The following is an 18,866-nucleotide window of genomic DNA, read 5'->3' on the forward strand; positions in this document are numbered from 1 at the left end:
GGGTTGCTAACAAATAGACTGAAAATTTGGTGGTTACAGATAGATTTCTCGAAACAGATGAATTTCAAAAAACAGAAATAGAAAAGGCTTGACATTCTCAGATGGTGTTTTATTTACAAGTTGTTCTAGCGAATGAAATTGAACGCTGGTGACAAAGCATTCACCAGAAAATAAATAAGTAACAGAAACAGTCCCTTGGGCCTGTGACTGAGGATGGCATTTTGCTGTCTCAGGCTGAAAATTTTTCTTAAGTAAAGCTAAACCTGAGGAGTGTGAGACACAATGAATATAAGCAGCAGCTTCAGAGACACAGGGTTAGTTAGTAACAGATGCCAAATGCGGGAACACATTGGGCACTTTTTCCTCTAAGAGCATTATCATTGTCCTCGTTACTGTCAAAACCCCATGTCATGCTAGGTTGACCACCCACCATGCATTCTGGCTTGTCTAGGCATTACTGGTTTTTATTTGTTCTTGTGACCCTGCCTACTAGGATTCCCTTTGACTCACACAAATGTCCTGGTTTGGAGAATAAATTATATGGCCACTTTGTGTATGGCACGTTCTTAGGCAATTGGAGGTTAAGCAAGAAGAACTGTGGCCGCTGGACTTAATGGGATTTATTTTTCTCCTTTACAAAAGATAAGGGGCTGAGGGCAGGAACATGCAGCCCCTTGGCTCCTATAAAACTTAATAAGTGGGTAAGTTGATTGAATTAAATACTTAACCACCCCAGAGCCTTTTGGGTTTAGGTAAATACTACACCTCTGCTGAATATTCCAAGGGCTTTAAAGAATACTGTAGGCCAGGGGCACCTGGGTGGCTCAGTCAGTTAAGGATCTGACTTTGGCTCAGGTCATGATCTCACAGCTCGTGAGTTCGAGCCCCGTGTCAGACTCTGTGCTTGACAGCTCAGAGCCTGGAGCCTGTTTCCGATTCTGTATCTCCCTCTCTTCTGCCCCTCCCCTGCTCACACTCTGTCTCTCTCTCCTTCAAAAATAAACAAACATTAAAAAAATTAAAAAAAAAAAGAATACTGTGGCCCAGTCAAAGAGAAATTGTGCTTAACCTTACCTATTGGAAGGTACCATGACAACAGCGTTTAACTGGAAGGCTGGCGGGTGGACCAGCCTTTCTCTGTATGCCAAGAAGTGAGTAGAGTGAGTTAATCTTTTCTCTTATCTGGATGAAGTCCCAAGCATGTGCTTTCCAAAGCTAAAACACTTGTAAAGCTACTACTTTTATGTTTATGGACTAAGCATCCCTTTGCCACTTATCAAGGAAAGTAATCAATCAGCTGGGTCCTGAATAGAGTTTATTGTTTGGAGATGCTTAAGTTGCCAAAGTCTCACACCAGAAATAAAGTTGAGGTTATCTTTTTAAATGAATAATCCATTTCCTCGTAGGCATTAGTGATAAAAGAAAATAAGATATAAAATCTAAGCAGGATCTTAGATTTTTAAATAGCATCTGACTTCAAGACAATTAAAGAAAAACATAGAATTCTTTCTCAAAATCAATTTTCACATTCTATGAAGGAACAGATATTAATATCTCTGATCTCCATAAAGCAAAAAACAGGTATTACTATCTCCGTTCAGTTGAGAGAGGAGACAAAACATGTTGTTTCAAAGATGTATATATGCGTGGTGAAATAATGACATTTCAATGAGTTTTACATTAAGGAAAATGGGTAAAAATGATTAAAATTTTACCTTGTGTTATGATAATAAGGATATGCATGGAGATCAGGGGCTCAGAGCCAATGCTATAAAGGAGGATTAAATATTTTTTTCAGAAATCTGTTCTAAACCTTACTCTTAGTTTAATTATCTTGGGTTAATTGTCAAAATAGTTCATCAGAGTCATTTATCACTAAGAATCAGCTATTGCTCATCTAAAAACACACATCCGTCCTAAAGAATGCATTAATTTATTCAACGAAGATTTATTTACTATTTATCTCAGTCGCTTTTCTGAGTGCTGAGGTGAACAAGACAGACAAGCTTTTCCTGAACTTCTGTGACTGACGAAAGACGGATGTAAACATCAAGAAACAGGTTGACTCCAGACAGGGTAAGTACTATGCAGATGAATTAGAGACTGCCATAAGCTAAAAATTCCAGGATGGTGAAATTTACGCAAATGCAAGGCAAGGGACAGAAAAAGTGGTGCGAGAAATATTCACCAGAATAAAATCAGGTATTAGCGATAATTTTTCTTTTGCTTGCTGCCTTCTTTCCGTGCTGAAAGCCTCTTTGTTTTCCTGCAGTTAGGCTGGTTGCTACTCTGTATCCATTTCTTACATTGAGCTCCTCTGCAACCCAAGGAATCTATGAATCCTTCCCCTAATACAGACGGAATCAGTTTGCAACCCAGAGGCACTCTGCTGAACTTTTCTTTGAGGCTGTTAATTTTGGCAAATGTGTCCCTCAGTTTAGTCCTCTGTCTGGTGATGATATGTTGGCTTGGTTCCTCTATGGGAATTACGTGGTTGCACAGAGGAGATGGTGGCACTAATGCTTTCATGTCCTGAGGCCCAAGGACAGCTGGTCATTGTCACAGGTGAGTTCTGCAGTTGCCGTTTGGTTTTTATTCATGTTGTTGTTGTTCTATATTGTTTTAATATCTCTCTGTCTTAGTTGCTTTCTGTTCCAGTGACTCTTCCACACGGTTGCCCAGAGGTTTTTTGTTTTGTTTTTTAATATTTATTTATTTTTGATTTTTGAGAGAGAGAGAGAGACAGAGACAAAGACTGAGGGAGTCACAGAATCCAAAGCAGCCTCCAGGTTCGAGCTGTCAGCACGGAGCCTAAGGTGGGGCTCGAACTCATGAACCGGGAGATCATGACCTGAGCTGAAGTTGGACGCTGAACCAACTGAGCTACCCAGGCGCCCTGAGTTTGTTTTTGTTTTTCCTTTTTCAGGAACAAAATCTAATAGTTGTTCAGGTTGTTCTCCTGTACTCCCTGCTAAAAATTTCAGGTGGACATGCCTGCATCTGGTTTGTTAGTTGACTTTATTATAGTCAGTGTATGAATATATGGCCTTTTGTTTGTTCCCTTATTACTGGCATTTTAGTTTGTTTCAACTTTGTTTCTAATATTGCAAAAGACATTTATGCAGGTCTTCTTTTGTATCAGTGAAAGAGAACAGATACCAAAATAATTTGGAATGTTTGAAGTGAACATTTTCAATGATAGAAATTGTTAAATACTCAAAGTGGTTGTGCCAATTTATCCCCTCTCCAGGAGTTTGTGAACATTCCCATATTCCCACATCATCTCAATACTGGGATGGAATTTTTGCCAATTTGATGGGGGGCCAGATAGCATTGAATTGCTTTAACTTGTATCTCTCTGACTGCAAGGAGGTCAAGCATTTGAAATGTTTATCTCAGGAGGAATTCCCTTTCATATCCTTTACCCATTTTCATTTTGGTTTGTCATTTTTCTTCTGTTGATTTTTAAGAATCTTGTGTATACTTAAGTTAATAATCTTTGTTTTATTGCATGTATGTATCGCAAACATTTTCTCTCATTCTGAGGCTTGCCTTGAAGTTTTAAATTTTGATGGGGCGCCTGGGTGGCTCAGTCGGTTAAGCGTCCGACTTCGGCTCAGGTCATGATCTCATGGTCCATGAGTTCGAGCCCCGCGTCGGGCTCTGTGCTGACAGCTCAGAGCCTGGAGCCTATTTCCAATTCTGTGTGTCCCTCTCTCTCTGACCCTCCCCTGTTCATACTCTGTCTCTCTCTGTCTCACAAATAAATAAACGTTAAAAAAATTTTTTTTAATTTTGATATAATTAAGTTTATTAGTCGTTTTTCTTTATGATTTATGACGTTAGTGCTTTTCTAAGAATTCCTTCTCTCTTGTAAGGTCATGTAGACATGCTCCCATAATTTGTTCTAAAATGTTTCAAGTTTTATTCCCATTTAGGTCTTTAATTCATCTGGATTTCATTTTTCTAAATGGCATGAGAAGGAAATCTAAAATACTTCCTTTATCAGATGGATAGCCTTCATCCCAACACCTCTTACTTTGTATATAAGCCCATATTTTCCTTGTGAACTTGCAATGTCCTGTCAGATAAGATCGGATGTGTGAATATATTTCTGGGTTCTCCGTTCTGTTCCACTGACCTATTTGAACATATCTGTGCCAATACCATGCAGTTTGAATGGGTATTACCACATTAAATCTTCATAGCTGACAAAGTAGTCCCCCTTTTTTTGTACTTCAAAATTATTTTGGGAACTCGTGGCTATTCCATTAGGAAAGGCTTATAGAGGTCTGACAAAATGTGTGGACTTTGACTGAGATTGCATTTGATATAGACTAAATCTGACAGGACAGAGTTCTTTTAAATAATGATTTTTCCTTCCACAAACATGCTATAGCTTTCCATTTTTTTCAGATCTTCTTTTATATCCCTCAGTAAAATTTTACAGTTTTTTCCATAAAACCCTTATCTATCATTTATTAAATTCATTTCTTGATACTTTATCATTTTTTTATCTTATCATTCTATCTAGGACCTTGAATACAATAATTGAATTTCAGTGGTGACTGTGGGAATTCTTGTTTTGTTTTTGAATTTAAAAAGAATGCTTTTGAAAAAATAATTAAAAAAGAATGCTTTTGCATTTTCACAATTAGATAGAAGATTTACTCTGTGGTAGATACCCTTTGCTGGATTCACACAAAATCGTTCTATTCTTAATTTTTATTTAAATCACAGATGCGTGTTGGGTTTTATCAAGTGCTTTTTTGCATCAATGAATATCACCAAATGTTTCCCCCTTTAATTTTTTTTATTGTGGTAAATAATTGTAATTCTAGGTCCAAAAGTTATAGATGTGTCTTGTCTTTTTGTGAATAGCATGTAAGAGGATTTTTTAAAATTCCTGTACGACTACTTCCTGGCCTTCTGGCACTTCAAGATGCTCCAGACTCATCTTGTATTTTCCCTGCTCCAACCCTAGGACTAGCTATTCCTCAAGGAACCTGTTTCTTTTTATTAGAGAATGGCCTTTAGAAAGTAAGACTGGCCACTAGGTATGTTCACTGCTGTTGGGGTACCCTAGCCCTCTCAGTGGACAGAGTTAGGGAGTATATAACTGTATATAACTATGTCTGTACTGAGTTTTAATTTCTAAATTTGTGGTTGTAACTTCACGCAGGTGATGACACATTGAACCTAATATCCAGGCATGGCTTTCAGTTTCAGTTCATTGAGGAAAACTCTTTTTCCATTCTTCATCCAGTGCTGCCAGCCTGCTTTCCATGGTGTATTCTTGGGCCAGTAAGCACAGGTGTTCTCTCTGTTTCCTGGACTGGACTCTTTCTGTCTCCTATCTTCAAGCAGAGTGCTCCATTCCCAATATCCCACTGAACACACATTTGTAGCCTCACCCATCATCGTCTCTCAGGCACCAGATTCTACCCCCACCTCATGTCTGATACTCCTCAGGGTTATTTTTCTTTTGTTAGTGCTTCAATCTTAAGTTTCTTCATAGTTTCGGTTACCGATGGGTATTGTTTTCTTATTCGAAACTTTAGTAAGGATAAGAAGAAATATCTGATGTTGTACTGTATCTAATATTTTCGTGTGTGTGCGTGTGTGTGTGTGTGTGTGTGTGTATCTTCACATTGGCTTCATCTGCTCTGTTGAACAGAAATTCTATTTACAGCTAAGGAAATAAACACTAGAAAATTTATGTGACCCCAAATCACATAGAAACGTAGGGCCAGACTATCTGCACTCTCGTCTCTAAGCTTCCCACTTTACTTTCTTGCTCCTGTGGTAACTGCAATGGTTTCACAAAATTTTAAGCCTCTTCATATATGAATTTTTCTTTCCAGAAACTAACTCATCTCTAAAAACTTCCAGAATTCTATACTGTGATTAACTTTCCTTGAAATGTTGCTGTATAACTGATAGGGGAGGGCAGAAAATCACAATAGACTGAGAATGGATTCCCTTTCATTCTAGGACAATCTGCAGTAGATTTAATTTGCAAGCCTAATTACGGAACAGAACAGTGCTTGGGAAACACAAATACCCCTAAAATGGGAGAGTTCCTCTAGAACTCAAATATTAGCCATATACAGACTCCTGAATTTGTTGGAGTCTATATAGACAATACTTATAGCCCTTCATTTTAAAGGTATTTTATTTTTATAAAATTTTTTTTAATGTTTATTATTTTTGAGAGAGAGAGAGAGAGAGACAGAGCGTGAGTAGGGGAGTGGCAGAGAGAGACAGAGACACAGAATCTGAAGCAGGCTACAGGCTCTGAGCTGTCAGCACAGAGCCCAAAGCAGGGTTCAAACCCACAAACCGTGAGATCGTGACCTGAGTTGAAGTCTGGTGCTTAACCATCTGAGCCACCCAGGCACCCCTTTAAAGGTATTTTAAATGATTAAATTTAAAATGTCTAGATTTGTTGTTAGGAATCTCTTGTGGTTTGTTTCCCTTTCTTTTCTTTTTACCCCCCCTTTCCATATGTTCATCTGTTTTGCTTCTTAAATTTCACATGAGTGAAATCTTATGGTATTTGTGCTTCTCTGATTGACATTTCATTTAGCATAATACATTCTAGCTCCATCCATGTCATTAAAAATGGCAAGATTTCATTCTTTTTGATGGTTGAGTAATATCCCATTATACACACACACACACACACACACACACACACACACCCCACATCTTCTTTATCCATTTATCAGTCGATGGACATTTGGGCTCTCTCCATAGTTTGGCTATTGCTGATAATGCTGCTATAAATATTGGGGTGCATGTACCCCTTCGAATCTGTAGATGGAGGGAGGGAGGTGGGAGATAGGCTAGATGGGTGATGGGCATTAAGGAGGGCACTTGTGATGAGCACTGGGTGTTGTATGTTCTTGATGAATCACTGAATTCTGCTCCTGAAACCAATATTGTGCTGTATTTTAACTAACTAAAATTTAAATTAAAACAAACAAACGAAAATAAAATGTCTGGATTCAGAGATATAGGTAAAATTCTGAACTTTCTCTTAGCAAGGAAGAGGCTGATGTGGGGCGTACCAAAATGGGAGTAAATATTTGTTTCATGGTTAAAAAGCCCTCCCTCTTCATCGTGCTTCATCAATTCTCCCTTGTTGCAGAGTCTTTGTAACTGTTGATTTATGCCTGTCTCATTGCATTTAAAAAGTGCTAATACTAAGAAAACCAAATACTCCCCAAATTAAAAGTCTTTATTGATAGGACAATTGTATGAAATAAGTCAGTTAAACACTATAAGTTTATAATTTTTTGCTGAGAAACAAGTAAAGACAAAACAAACAAAGAGAATAACCTCCTCTTGACCTCTAACTAAACTTCTCTATTGATACCAGATAGGTATCAGATATAAAACACGACTGACACTTCAGGACTCATATTATTTTTAAACAGAAGAAACGACCCTATCAAAAATGAATTCTAAATAATCCACTGCTATAATGTGAGAATCACTTAACTAGATTTCTTTCTTTAATCTGACATTGACGTTAATGATCTGTAAAGCTGATTAAAATTCAAGGATCAGTGATGCTTGGGTAAACCACAAAAGTGACTTTTTAAGCCTAAATTCTCCATTTTTTTTTTTTTTTGGTAGCAAATATCATGTATCATGGAGCTTTGGTATGTACTTGTGGGTTTCTCAAAAGTAAGTCTGAAATTAACAGTATCCTTGCTTGTTTTATGGAAAATTATTAAACCTTTAAAAATATTTATTAAAATACAGCCACTGGAGCTGTATTTCAATTGACTTATCCTAAGAACCAAAATGTAACGTACAACCGGAGGATTTTTCTTCACTCGTTACGACTGAATATCAAAGTCTGATTAATGTTAGCTGGAGATGACAGAGTCCATTGACTGTCAATATTTATGCAGCTAAAAATTTTTACTCATCCGCATAGTCTGGCAAATATTAAGGGAAGTTGCTATTGAGCATGATGTTCTCATTCTGGGAAAGACTTATATAATTGTGGAAGAGAGAGATCTCAAGTCCAAGATTATTAGTTGTCATTCACTATAAGCCTTTTATTTTAATCTTTTCTATGAAAAGAGAATGAGATATAAATTAAAGTATTAATTTATGTTAGTTGTCCCAAAGACGCTTATGCAGTAATCACTGAGAAACAATTTGGAGGCCCAAGAACTGTGTGCACATTTGATGAATTAATGTCCCAAATTACCTCATGGGCGTCACGAAATCCCAGTAGTTTAGATTATTTCCTTTACTTTGGGACCCAGGCAGTTTAGGGCCATGGGCCTAAAATCGCAGAGAGAGAGAGCCAACATCTCTGCTTAATTCCTGCAGGAACTTACCCGTTCTTTACATTCACATCGTGACCGGACAGATGAATCCCTTAGGCTGTACAACTGCCGTCTGTTCTAACAGTACGCTCTTTTACATTTTGTTTTTCTCTCTCCTGCTTTCAGAAACGTTCACGGCAGTTCATTAGAAAGTAGCATCCATCCCCACAGCAGCCACCATGGTGAGCAGATCACTTCCTGCGTGTTTCCCCTGCAGTGGGTCTGTGGCCGGTACCTGCGGCCATGCCCGCAGCAGCATCGTGGTGCACAGGACATCGTGTCTGCTCTACCCAGAGCCTCGCTCAGGCATCTGCTTTAATGTTGTTCTGCAGACGCGAACTGTAATGTTCTTTAAAAGAAAGGAGCAAAGTATTTTCATTGTTCTTCTTCACCCTTCGCCTTCTTCGGGTTCTGTCATGAACATGTGTTTTCTCTAAGGAAAGAGGTCACCGTCTGACCCTTTGATTTATCCTATAATTCCCAATTGTGCTTCGCTGAACAAAAGCCTTTTCAAGAGGACAGTGGGAACATGTTTCATTACTCTTTCTGAGAAAAAGAAAACTAGCGCAACATAATAGAGTGGCGGTTCTATAGCATTAGAGGTCTACCTGTTTCTTTCACTCATTTTCTTTCTGGACGTTCTAAAAGCAGAATTTCCTAGTTACTTCTGGCCTGGAGAATAGAATGTGGGGTGAGTGAGTGTGTGTGCGCGTGCGTGTGTGTATGGCATTAGATAAGATGTAACAGTCGAATAACTGGAGAAGCAAACAAGCCACTTTTTATCCTCCTCATGGCCCTTTCACTAAACACGTCCACCCTAACCCATTCTGCTAGCCATCCTCCGCGCGTCTCCTTACCGACCTCATGAGAGGGTAGAGCTAACAACTAGGATGCTCTTTTATCTTGTAAACAAACAGGCAGGTAGCACTGGGGAGAAATCCACTGGAAAAGATTTGACTTTTCCCTCTTAAAAAGTAACCGAGTTTGGGGCGCCTGGGTGGCGCAGTTGGTTAAGCGTCCGACTTCAGCCAGGTCACGATCTCGCGGTCGTGAGTTCGAGCCCCGCGTCGGGCTCTGGGCTGATGGCTCGGAGCCTGGAGCCTGTTTCCGATTCTGTGTCTCCCTCTCTCTCTGCCCCTCGCCTGTTCATGCTCTGTCTCTCTCTGTCCCAAAAATAAATAAACGTTGAAAAAAAAAATAAAAAAAAAAAAAAAAGTAACCGAGTTATTTGAAAAATGGTGACACATTGGCAATTGGCCTATTTAGGTTTTCTAGGTGCTCTTGACAAGGAAACAATGGTGACACGGGAAGAGGCTTGACACTTTGACAAGAGGATCACGCTCTTTGATGCTGGTGAAACCCCGCAGGGAAGAAAGTATATTTTACAGAAATCTTTTGTGAAGTAAGTGGTGGCTGGGAGTGAGATATTTGCCCCATTGTGAGTATTTAGTGGGCAGTAACAGGATGCTAAAGACCCTGCAGAGCGTGGGGCAGCCTTATAAAAGGAAGAAATGTCCCATCACAATGTCAGAAGTGCCGCTGAAGAAAAACCCTGGGTCTAGTGCGTATCGAGAAAGGAAGAAGTTGTCCTCAGTTCCTCCTAAATTTTCCACCTGACAGTTCCTCCTCTGTGTTGTGTACAGGCCCTGTAGCTCCCAGCTTCACCATGGGGCCACTGGTCACCCTGCTCCGCGTCACTTGCTGACACTCCACTGGATGCTGCTCCCTGTCCGGGGAACCAGCACGGGGACCAAATCTGCTGTGCCTGCACTCTTCGCAGTTCCTGCTTCCTATCTGATTGTACTGAGACTTTGGCATGCCCTCAGGGAATGACCTTGGAAACCGGAAAACGTTTAGAACTTTACTCTACAGATGACTTTCTCTGCAGTTCAAGGTGAAAAAAAGCACTGAAGTCTGCTAACCATTCTTAAGTCTGAGAACAAAGTCTGAGATGTTCCATTAGAACATTTGCTTCTCTTCTTTTTAAGAAAATTTTAAATTATTTTTTATTTTTATTTTCTTAAATGTTTATTTATTTACTTTGAGAGAGAGAGGGAATGAGAGTGAATGAGTGGGGAAGAGGCAGAGAGAGAGAGAGAGGAAGAGAGAATCCCAAGCAGGCTTGTGCTGTCAGAGCAGAGCTGGATGTGGGGCTCCATCTCATGAACCGTGAGATCATGACCTGAGCCGAAATCAAGAGGCGGACACTTAACCAGCTGAGCCACCCAGGCACTCGGTGCATTTTTTTTATTTTTAAGTAGTCTGTACACCCAGTGTGTGGCTTGAACTTACAACCCTGAGATCAAGAGTCAGATGCTCTACTGACTGAGCCAGTTAAGTGCCCCCATTCTCTTCTTTTCATTTCTGCCACGTGAATACATCTTTCAGAAACTTTGTGCCATACCCACAGAATTATCTATCAGCTTCCTCAGCAGTATGTTGCCTGAAGTCTGGGTAAGTCTAGTTAGAAACACACATCCATACGATAGGTGATGGATATATTACAGCCTCTGACACTAGTAGGGATTCAATCAAGACTTGTTGAATGAATGAATGAGTGAATGAATGAATGAAAAAGCCCCCCTACTCTCCTTTCTCTCTTTCTTCTCTTCCTCTTCCTCCTCCTCCTTTTTCTTTTGGCTGGGATAGTTAGATTTGGTTTCTGTTGCTTGAAGTTAATAATCCTGATGGATATAGAATTGAATGGCTTTTAAAAAAATTATCTTCTGAGAGGGAAAATTCAATCCAAACCCAGTATTTGCCAACAGATAGAGTTTGTCAGTTACCCTCTGCTCAACTCTGCCCTTGGGCACTAGGTAAAAGCCCTTCTCAGAGATACAGTCGGATAATACCTGATACATGACCCCATTTCAAATGTTTAGCAGACTTTCTTCTAGTGCAGCTCTGTTGAACTGAAATGAGGTCTCCTAACCTTGCTTTCTAGCTTTCTGAGTAAATCACATGCACAAAAACTTCCCTCCCCATGAATGCTGTTACCAGCTCTTCCTGACTCCCTTACCTAAAACTTTCTGAGACCAAGCCTTCACATTTATCACTCCTTCTCTCTTTGTGCCTGATTGTTTTCTGGGTGTAGCCATCTCTATGACAGTAGAAAGAGATTCTGAGGGAGAGGGAGGTAGAGAAGGGACTCTGACTTCTCAAAAAACATCATTCATATGGCAAGTTGCCCAGTTTTCTGACTGAGGTTTTTCTGACCCAGTGATTAAAGAGTGAGGAGTAGTAATGTTGTCTCATTCCTCACTGTCATGTGAGTATCATACAGTTGTTCTGTGTGCTTAGTTTTATCTGTTGTACATTTAGAGGAAATTCCTCTCAAATTCTGCAGATCAGCTGAGTATCATTTTTAGGTTGCAGCCTTGGAAATGTATACATCCTTTTTGGGTTTGTTACAAAAATATTTTAGTAGAAGTTTAGAGAGATCATGTTAGAACTTAAACTAAAAGGCTTAATGTTTATTTATATACAAGTTATATTTCAAGTATTTTTTAGTTTGTCCAAATATGGTACCTAAACTCACGTCTGATCAAACTAGTACTTCCATTCACACACTTCATGTTTCAATAATGTGATTCTCTAATTTGGAGGCATATTTTCAAACTTTGAGCTTTTATGATTGCCACTGTTGAAACCCTGGTCCCCTCATCTCCATTACAAATCCTTCCAGTCCTCAAGAAGTGCTCAGTGGTAAGTTGTCAAAATATGCCTCTTGCTTTGAGGTCCTCTGTTCACTGTTGGACCATTGTTTCCAATGATGCTGGTGGCCCTGGCATGACTTTCAGAGTTTATCTGAAGCCTTATTGATGGCAGTCACAACTTTCATCTTCCTCACTGATGAATGCTCTTGAAGTTCTTCTAATTCATCTGGAATTAAGTTCTTTGAATGTGGGAGTCATGCCCTATAATTTGTAAGAAGCCTGGAGACCACTTATATACTCTGTGTCTTGCACAGAGGGGATACTTGATGGTTGTTGGTTGATTGATTACTGGTAAGGCTATGGTTGTTATGTGTCAGGAGGCAGGCTCACAGATGGAGACACTGAATCTCAGCTCTACAGGCTCTGTAAGCCTTTAGAAATCCATCATGCGAATGGGGAAGTAGTTACTATAGGTATTACCCGTTTTTATCAGCATTTTCTGTTTGTAGTAAGCACTTCCTGTGTGCTGTCTCATTTAATTTACTTTTGTATTTATGTTAAAATTTATTGTTGAAGTACAGTTGATATACAACATCATATTCGTTTCAGGTTATAGCACCATAAGTCAATATCCAAAAACCTTACCAAATGATTACCACAATAAGTATAGTTACCATCTGTTGCTATATACAATATTGTTGTCTGTATGTCCAATGCTGTACTTTTCATCTCCATGACTTATTTAGTTTATAACTGGAAGTTTGTACCTTTTAATCCCCTTCACCTATTTTGCCCTTCCCCCCCACCCTCCTTCCCTCTGGCAACTACCACAGTGTATTCTTGGCATTTATGACTCTGTTTCCATTCTGTTTGTTTGTTCATTTGTTTTGTTTTTTAGATTCCACATACGAGTGGAATCATATGGTAATTGTCCTCTGTCTGACATATTTCACTTAGCAAAATACTCTAGTTCCATCTAGGTTGTCACGAATGGCAAGAGTTCATTCTTTTTTAGGACTGAGTAATGTTCCATTGTGGATATATCCCACATCTTCTTTATCTATTCATCTGTTAATAGACACTTGGGTTGTTTTCATATCTTGGCTATTTTAAATAATGCACTAATAAAAATAAGGGTGCATATATCTTTTCAAATTAATGTTTTCATTATTTAATTCATTCTTCACTGCAGATATTATTATTCCATTTGTACTGACAGGAAAATGCAGGTTCAGAAGAAGAGATTACATGGTTATAGTAATTAGAACAACAATGACATACAATTACATTCTGGAAGCTAAAAAGGAAAAATCGGAAGATGTAGATGTATGGGAAAAATTCTTTTCTTTTTCAAATTTTTAAAGTTTATGTACTTATTTTGAGAGAGAAAGAGAGAGAGTCCACAAGAAGGGGAGGGGCAGAGAGAAGGAGAGAAAGAATACCAAGCAGGCTCTACACCATCAGTGCAGAGCCCAATGTGTGGCTCAAGTGCGTGAACTCTGAGCTTATGACCTGAACTGAGATCAAGAGTTGGACACTTAACCGACTGTGCCACTCAGGTACCCCTGTATGAAAAAAAAAAAAAAAACAACTTTTTTAAAAAGTTTTTAAAAATGTTTATTTATTTTTGAGAGAGAGGGTGACAAAGTGTGAGTGGGGGAGGGGCAAAGAGAGAGGGAGACACAGAATCTGAAGCAGGCTCCAGGCCTAAGGGAATTTGGAATTTCTTTGATTACTTAGCATTTTATGTTACTAATCATGCTTGAGTTAGGCATCCAGAGTTCCTATCAGAGCAGTAAGTAGCCTATTCCTGATTGTGGAAAGCTACGCTTCCCCTCCTACCCGAGGCCTCGTCTTCTAATTCCCCTGGGCAGAAAATGTATCTAGTTCTGTGTTTTCAGTTTGCAGAATCTTCCCCTTGAGGCCCTATAGTTTGGCAGTGTAAGTTCCAGCCATAGTCTGGTATTTGTCTAGTACAGCATAGTCCTGTGAAATTTTCTGCAATGATGGATATGTCCTGTATCTGCTCTGTCTAATACCATAACCACAAGGCCCACATGGCTGTTGATCATTTGAAATGTGGCTAGTGTGACTGAGTAATTAAAATTTAATTTAATTTAATTAATTTAATTTAATTTAATTTAATTTAATTTAATTAATTTACAGGTACATTTAAATAGCCACATGTAGCTAGTGCCTGCCATGTTGGACAGTGCGGCTCTAGAGTCTGGTCAGAAAAGAAACCAGAGCTCCTGGGTAGCTTAGTTGGTTGAGCGTCTAACTCTTGATTTCGGCTCAGGTTATGAACTCATGGTGATGAGATTGAGCCCCACATTGGGCTCCGGGCTGAGTGTGGGGCTTGCTTGGGATTCTCTCCCTCTGCTTCTCTCCCCTGCTCTGTTCTCTTTCTTTCTCTCTCTCTCAAAAAACAAACAAACAAAAAACAAAAAACAAAACGAACAAACGAAAACCCAACCAAACAAATAAAAAAACTAATCAGTGTCAAGTTACATCTCAGTTGGTTCTTCCTACTGAATTCTTGCCTCAACAGAGCTTTTTCCTCTGTACAATCATGTGAGTACTTCCTGCTCTCACCTCACTCAATTAACTTTCTCTCTTATCACTTGTTTCTCAGCATTTTAAAACAATTACCTACTTGCTTCCAGCAGGAATTTCAAAATTGCTTTATTGGACAATCTTTTCATAGAAGCATTGTTTTCCTGTTTCTCCCCCATCCTTGGAAAATAAAACTAATAGTTTGTGAAAGCTGTTCCTTTTCATATTACTTATTAATGCAAAGAGGTATTTCCCAAAGTGTGGAGCATGTGCCCCTAGTGGCATAAAAGACAATTTTAGGTGATATGATACTAAGCATTTACATAACTTTATTACTTATTTTTATTTTAATGACTACTGGGAAAATGTGATTAGTACCTCAAATGTGTAATTTCATGGATATTATTGCTTAACATGAAGCTAAAGTAGACATTCACGGTTTACAAAGAGTCATTTAAAACAATATCGAGTAAATAATAGTACAGGTGGTGTGCAGATATGGTAAAACTTATTAATTTATTTTAAAAATGGCTGAACTCTGGGAAATGCAGTTGTTAAATAAACTTTCAGTATCGACTCCATTCCCTGCCACTTCCTACACATGCTCTGAGTTTCAGCACACTGCTCATCATTTGCAAACGGGCTGAGCACTTCTCCATCAGGCCTTTGTTGATTTCTGCCCTTCTGTTCTGGACCTGTCATTCTCCATCAGGGGAAATTCTGCACAGCCATGGAGGCCAGAGCCAATCTTCGGAGAAACCATCCATGCCACCTCTTCTTCCTGGACTCTTTCATAACGTGAAACTCACCTGCCTTCTTAACCTCATGGCACACTATTCACCCTTCCAGCGTAGCGCTTAGCATTTGATGGTTTAGTTGGTTATATGTGGATCTGTTTCATGCACTGGGATTGAGAATCCCTTGAAAGGAGAGACGTTGTCATAATCATCTTTGTACCTGAGTGCAATCACAGTGCACAGTGTCTGGCAGATAGCCAGTGTTTATGAACTATTTGTTAAGGGACAAACTCAGCTTTTAAATTAAACTTGATTACGTGAAGCAAATTAAGCACCTGGGCCCCTTTCCACTCACATTCAGTGCATTTACTAACATTTGGCCACACCAGGTTAATAAATGCACAGAATGACGAGTTACATTTAGTGTTAGCCAAAAGGAGACACATATGGATTTTAAAGCTGGGAGGAAAAGCTTTGTAGCTTTGCAAAGTTAAAACAAATGATTTTATGAAAATAATTCACACCTCTGCTACCAAGGAGTTTTTAGACTGAGACTTTAATTTATTCAAATAATGCAAGCTAAAATGCTCTGCTATATTTCAGGGGGAAAAAGGCCTCTTTTTGGTTTCAGTTTCAATTATAAACTTTGTCTATACTGATTTCTTTCACCACTGCTTAACCTTTCTTTTCGTTTTGTTTGGATAGCTGTATTACAAATACACCATTACATGCCTCTTTGCTATTGAGGTCAGATAATAAGATATCTATCTAGAATACCTGAATACAGTAAATTTTCTGTAAGCCTTCTAATGTGAATGAGTCATTTACTAATGTCTAGGACAGTAAAAGTATGCAAGATAGCCTGTATTTATGGAAACAGTTTCTGCCTGAATAAAAAGTTTACTACATTATTTTCTAGAAAGTCCTTGGCCTTTTCTTCTCTTTAAAAAAATTTTTTTTAATGTTTATTTATTTTGAGAGAGAGAGAGAGAGAGAGAGAACATGAGCAGGGAAGGGCAAAGAGAGAGGAAGACACAGAATCCAAAGCAGCCTCCAGGCTCTGCCCTACGCGGGACTCAAACCCACGAGCGAGGTCATGACCTGAGCTGAAGTCGGACGCTCAACCAACTGAGCCACCCAGATGCCCCAACCCTTGACCCTTTCTTATAGTGTTTTCTAGCTTAGATAGGCAATATATTTGTTCAGAAGAGATTTCCTTTCACGTTAGCTTTTCCCCTCCAACCTTAAATGAAGTCTAGTAGGTAAGACCTTGTTCCAGTTACACTCTTTTAAACAATGTCTGATTTTGACAATGTGTGGGATAAATTCTTAAGTCCATTTCTTCACTGTCAGTTAATCATTTGACAAACACTTATTATATGCTGGACTCTGTCTTAAGTGGTAGGATACAAGCTGAACAAGACATGAAGCTTACAGTCTACAGAGAACCACATAAGAAAATGATGCTCTGTTTGGTGCACATGCAGAGTGCTGTGATTTTATGAAGGCATCTAACTGGGCTACGGGGTCAGGGAAGGCTTCCTGGAGGAAGTGACTCCTGAGGTAGTTTTTAAACAGTAAGTAGGCATCAGCTGGACCAGGAAAGAAAAGAATATTCAGAGTGGCATATGGGAAGGCCCATAGGCATGAAACAACTCCTCACAGTAGGGAACTGAGCATTCTTTGTGGCTGTGCAGAGGGTACTTACACTGGGGAAAGGAAGGAAATGAGGCCTAAAAGGGGTTGACAAATGGCCAGAATATGAATGGGTCTTCCATTAAGCTAATGGATTTGATTTTTGTCCTGATTGCCAGTGGAGCCATTGATGAGTTCATAGCAGGGAAGTGACAAGTTAGGTTCGTGTTTTGGGCAGGGGACTCTGGCAGCTTGGTGAGGGGTGCACTGGAGCAGGGCCAGACTGGGGTAGAAACCCAATCAAAGACCACTGTAATGATCATACTGTGATGTAAAAGAGCCTGGGCAAGGCTTAAGGGTATGATGGAACCGGGAAGGGCAGGAGGGGATTTTAGGAGATAGCACTGTTGGGGCACCTGGGTGGCTCAGTTGGTTAAGTGCCTGACTTCGGCTCAGGTCAGGATCTCATGGTTTGTGAGTTGGAGCCCTGTGTCAGGCTCTGTGCTGACAGCTCAGAGCTTGGAGCCTGCTTCGGATTCTGTGTCTCATTCTCTCTCTGCCCCTCCCCGACTTGTGCTCTGCCTCTCTCTGTCTCTCAAAAATAAATTCATGTAAAAAAAAAAAAAAGGAGCTAGCACTGCAAGAATGGGTGACCACAGGGTGAGTGAGAAGTGCCGTGTGGGCATCTCTCAGGCTTTGCTTGAGCACTTGGGTCACATATAATGTTATTCAAGGAGCCAGGTGTCTCAGTGGGAGGAAGTTGTGGGTGAAGTTTCCTAAGGTTCATTTTTAAAAGATAAGTAACATCCAGGGAGAGAGGGGTGTAGGAAAGTTTCCATGAAGAGAGTATTGTGCAAGAATCCCAGAAGTGAAAGAGGATGTGTGTTGGGTTCAGTTCAGAGGCTGTGGCTTCACCCCATTGAAGAGACAGGCTGTGTAGTAGGGACGAGGCAGTGGGGTATGGAGTGAATGGATTCAGGAAACATTCAGGTGCCTGAATGAGATGTTGAAGGTGGGAGAGAAAAGGGGCCACTAAAATGGTTCCTGGACCCAATTTTAACATACGTGAGGAGGGGGGCTTCCCCATATACCACCAGGCAATTTCAGACAGCAGTAGGGTTCCCAAGAATTCAGCTAAATTCTGATACTATCAACCTGGAGATAGCATCAGATTCCACAGGTTAAGAGTTCAGTCCTACAAGACCGCCCCCCACCACGACCGCCCCCCCACCACCCCTGCCCCTGGCAAAACGCACACAACTTCAACAGCCAGTCATAAATCACAGGCTATTACTGTGCCTCTGGCTGACAGACTACAGATTGGAGGTTACCACGACTCTCTCCTTGGACTTTAGATGCCAGTCACAAAGTCCAGATTGTTATTTGTACTTCTGACTGGCTATAAATCAGAGGTTCCCACAACCCTCTCTTTGTGTTCACTTAATTTGCAAGAGGAGCTCACAGAACTCAGAGAAACATTTTACTTACTAGATTACTGGTTTTTTATAAAAGGATATAATGTAGGAGCAACCAGATGGGAGAGATGCCTAGGGCAAAGTATAGGGAAAGGGCATGGAGCTTCCATGCCCTCCAGGTATACTACTCCCCATCACCTCCACTTATTCATCCACCCAGAAGCTCTCCAAACCCATTCTTTTGGGTTTTATGGGGACTTCATTACATGGGCATGATTGATCATTAGTGATCATTAATAATTGAACTCAATCTCGAGCCTCTATCTTCTCCCCAGAGGTCAGGGGGTGGGACTGAAAGTTCTAACCCTCTAATCACCAGGCTGTTTCTTCCGGGAACCAGCCTCCATCTTTAGGTGTGGTTCAAAAGTCACCTCATCAATATAACAAAAGACATCTTTATTGCTATCATCACTTAGGAAATTCCAAGGGGTTTAGGAGCTGGGAGCCAGGAACCAT

At 40.0% G+C, this 18,866-nt stretch overlaps 1 long non-coding RNA gene across 2 annotated transcripts; it reads left to right on the forward strand.

The window, feature by feature from the left end:
• The first annotated feature begins 2,198 nt into the window (after window positions 1-2,198).
• On the forward strand, window positions 2,199-10,441 carry LOC123385525. 2 transcript variants are annotated; one of them, XR_006598209.1, is made up of 4 exons: window positions 2,199-2,565; window positions 8,478-8,533; window positions 9,618-9,753; window positions 9,995-10,441. It is a non-coding gene; the product is annotated as an uncharacterized LOC123385525 (long non-coding RNA). The 2 variants fall into 2 exon arrangements; XR_006598208.1 differs by lacking the exon at window positions 8,478-8,533.
• Window positions 10,442-18,866: the final 8,425 nt, after the last annotated feature.

The sequence above is a fragment of the Felis catus genome, chromosome B2 (assembly GCF_018350175.1).
Source record: "Felis catus isolate Fca126 chromosome B2, F.catus_Fca126_mat1.0, whole genome shotgun sequence".
Taxonomy (NCBI): Eukaryota; Metazoa; Chordata; class Mammalia; order Carnivora; family Felidae; genus Felis; species Felis catus.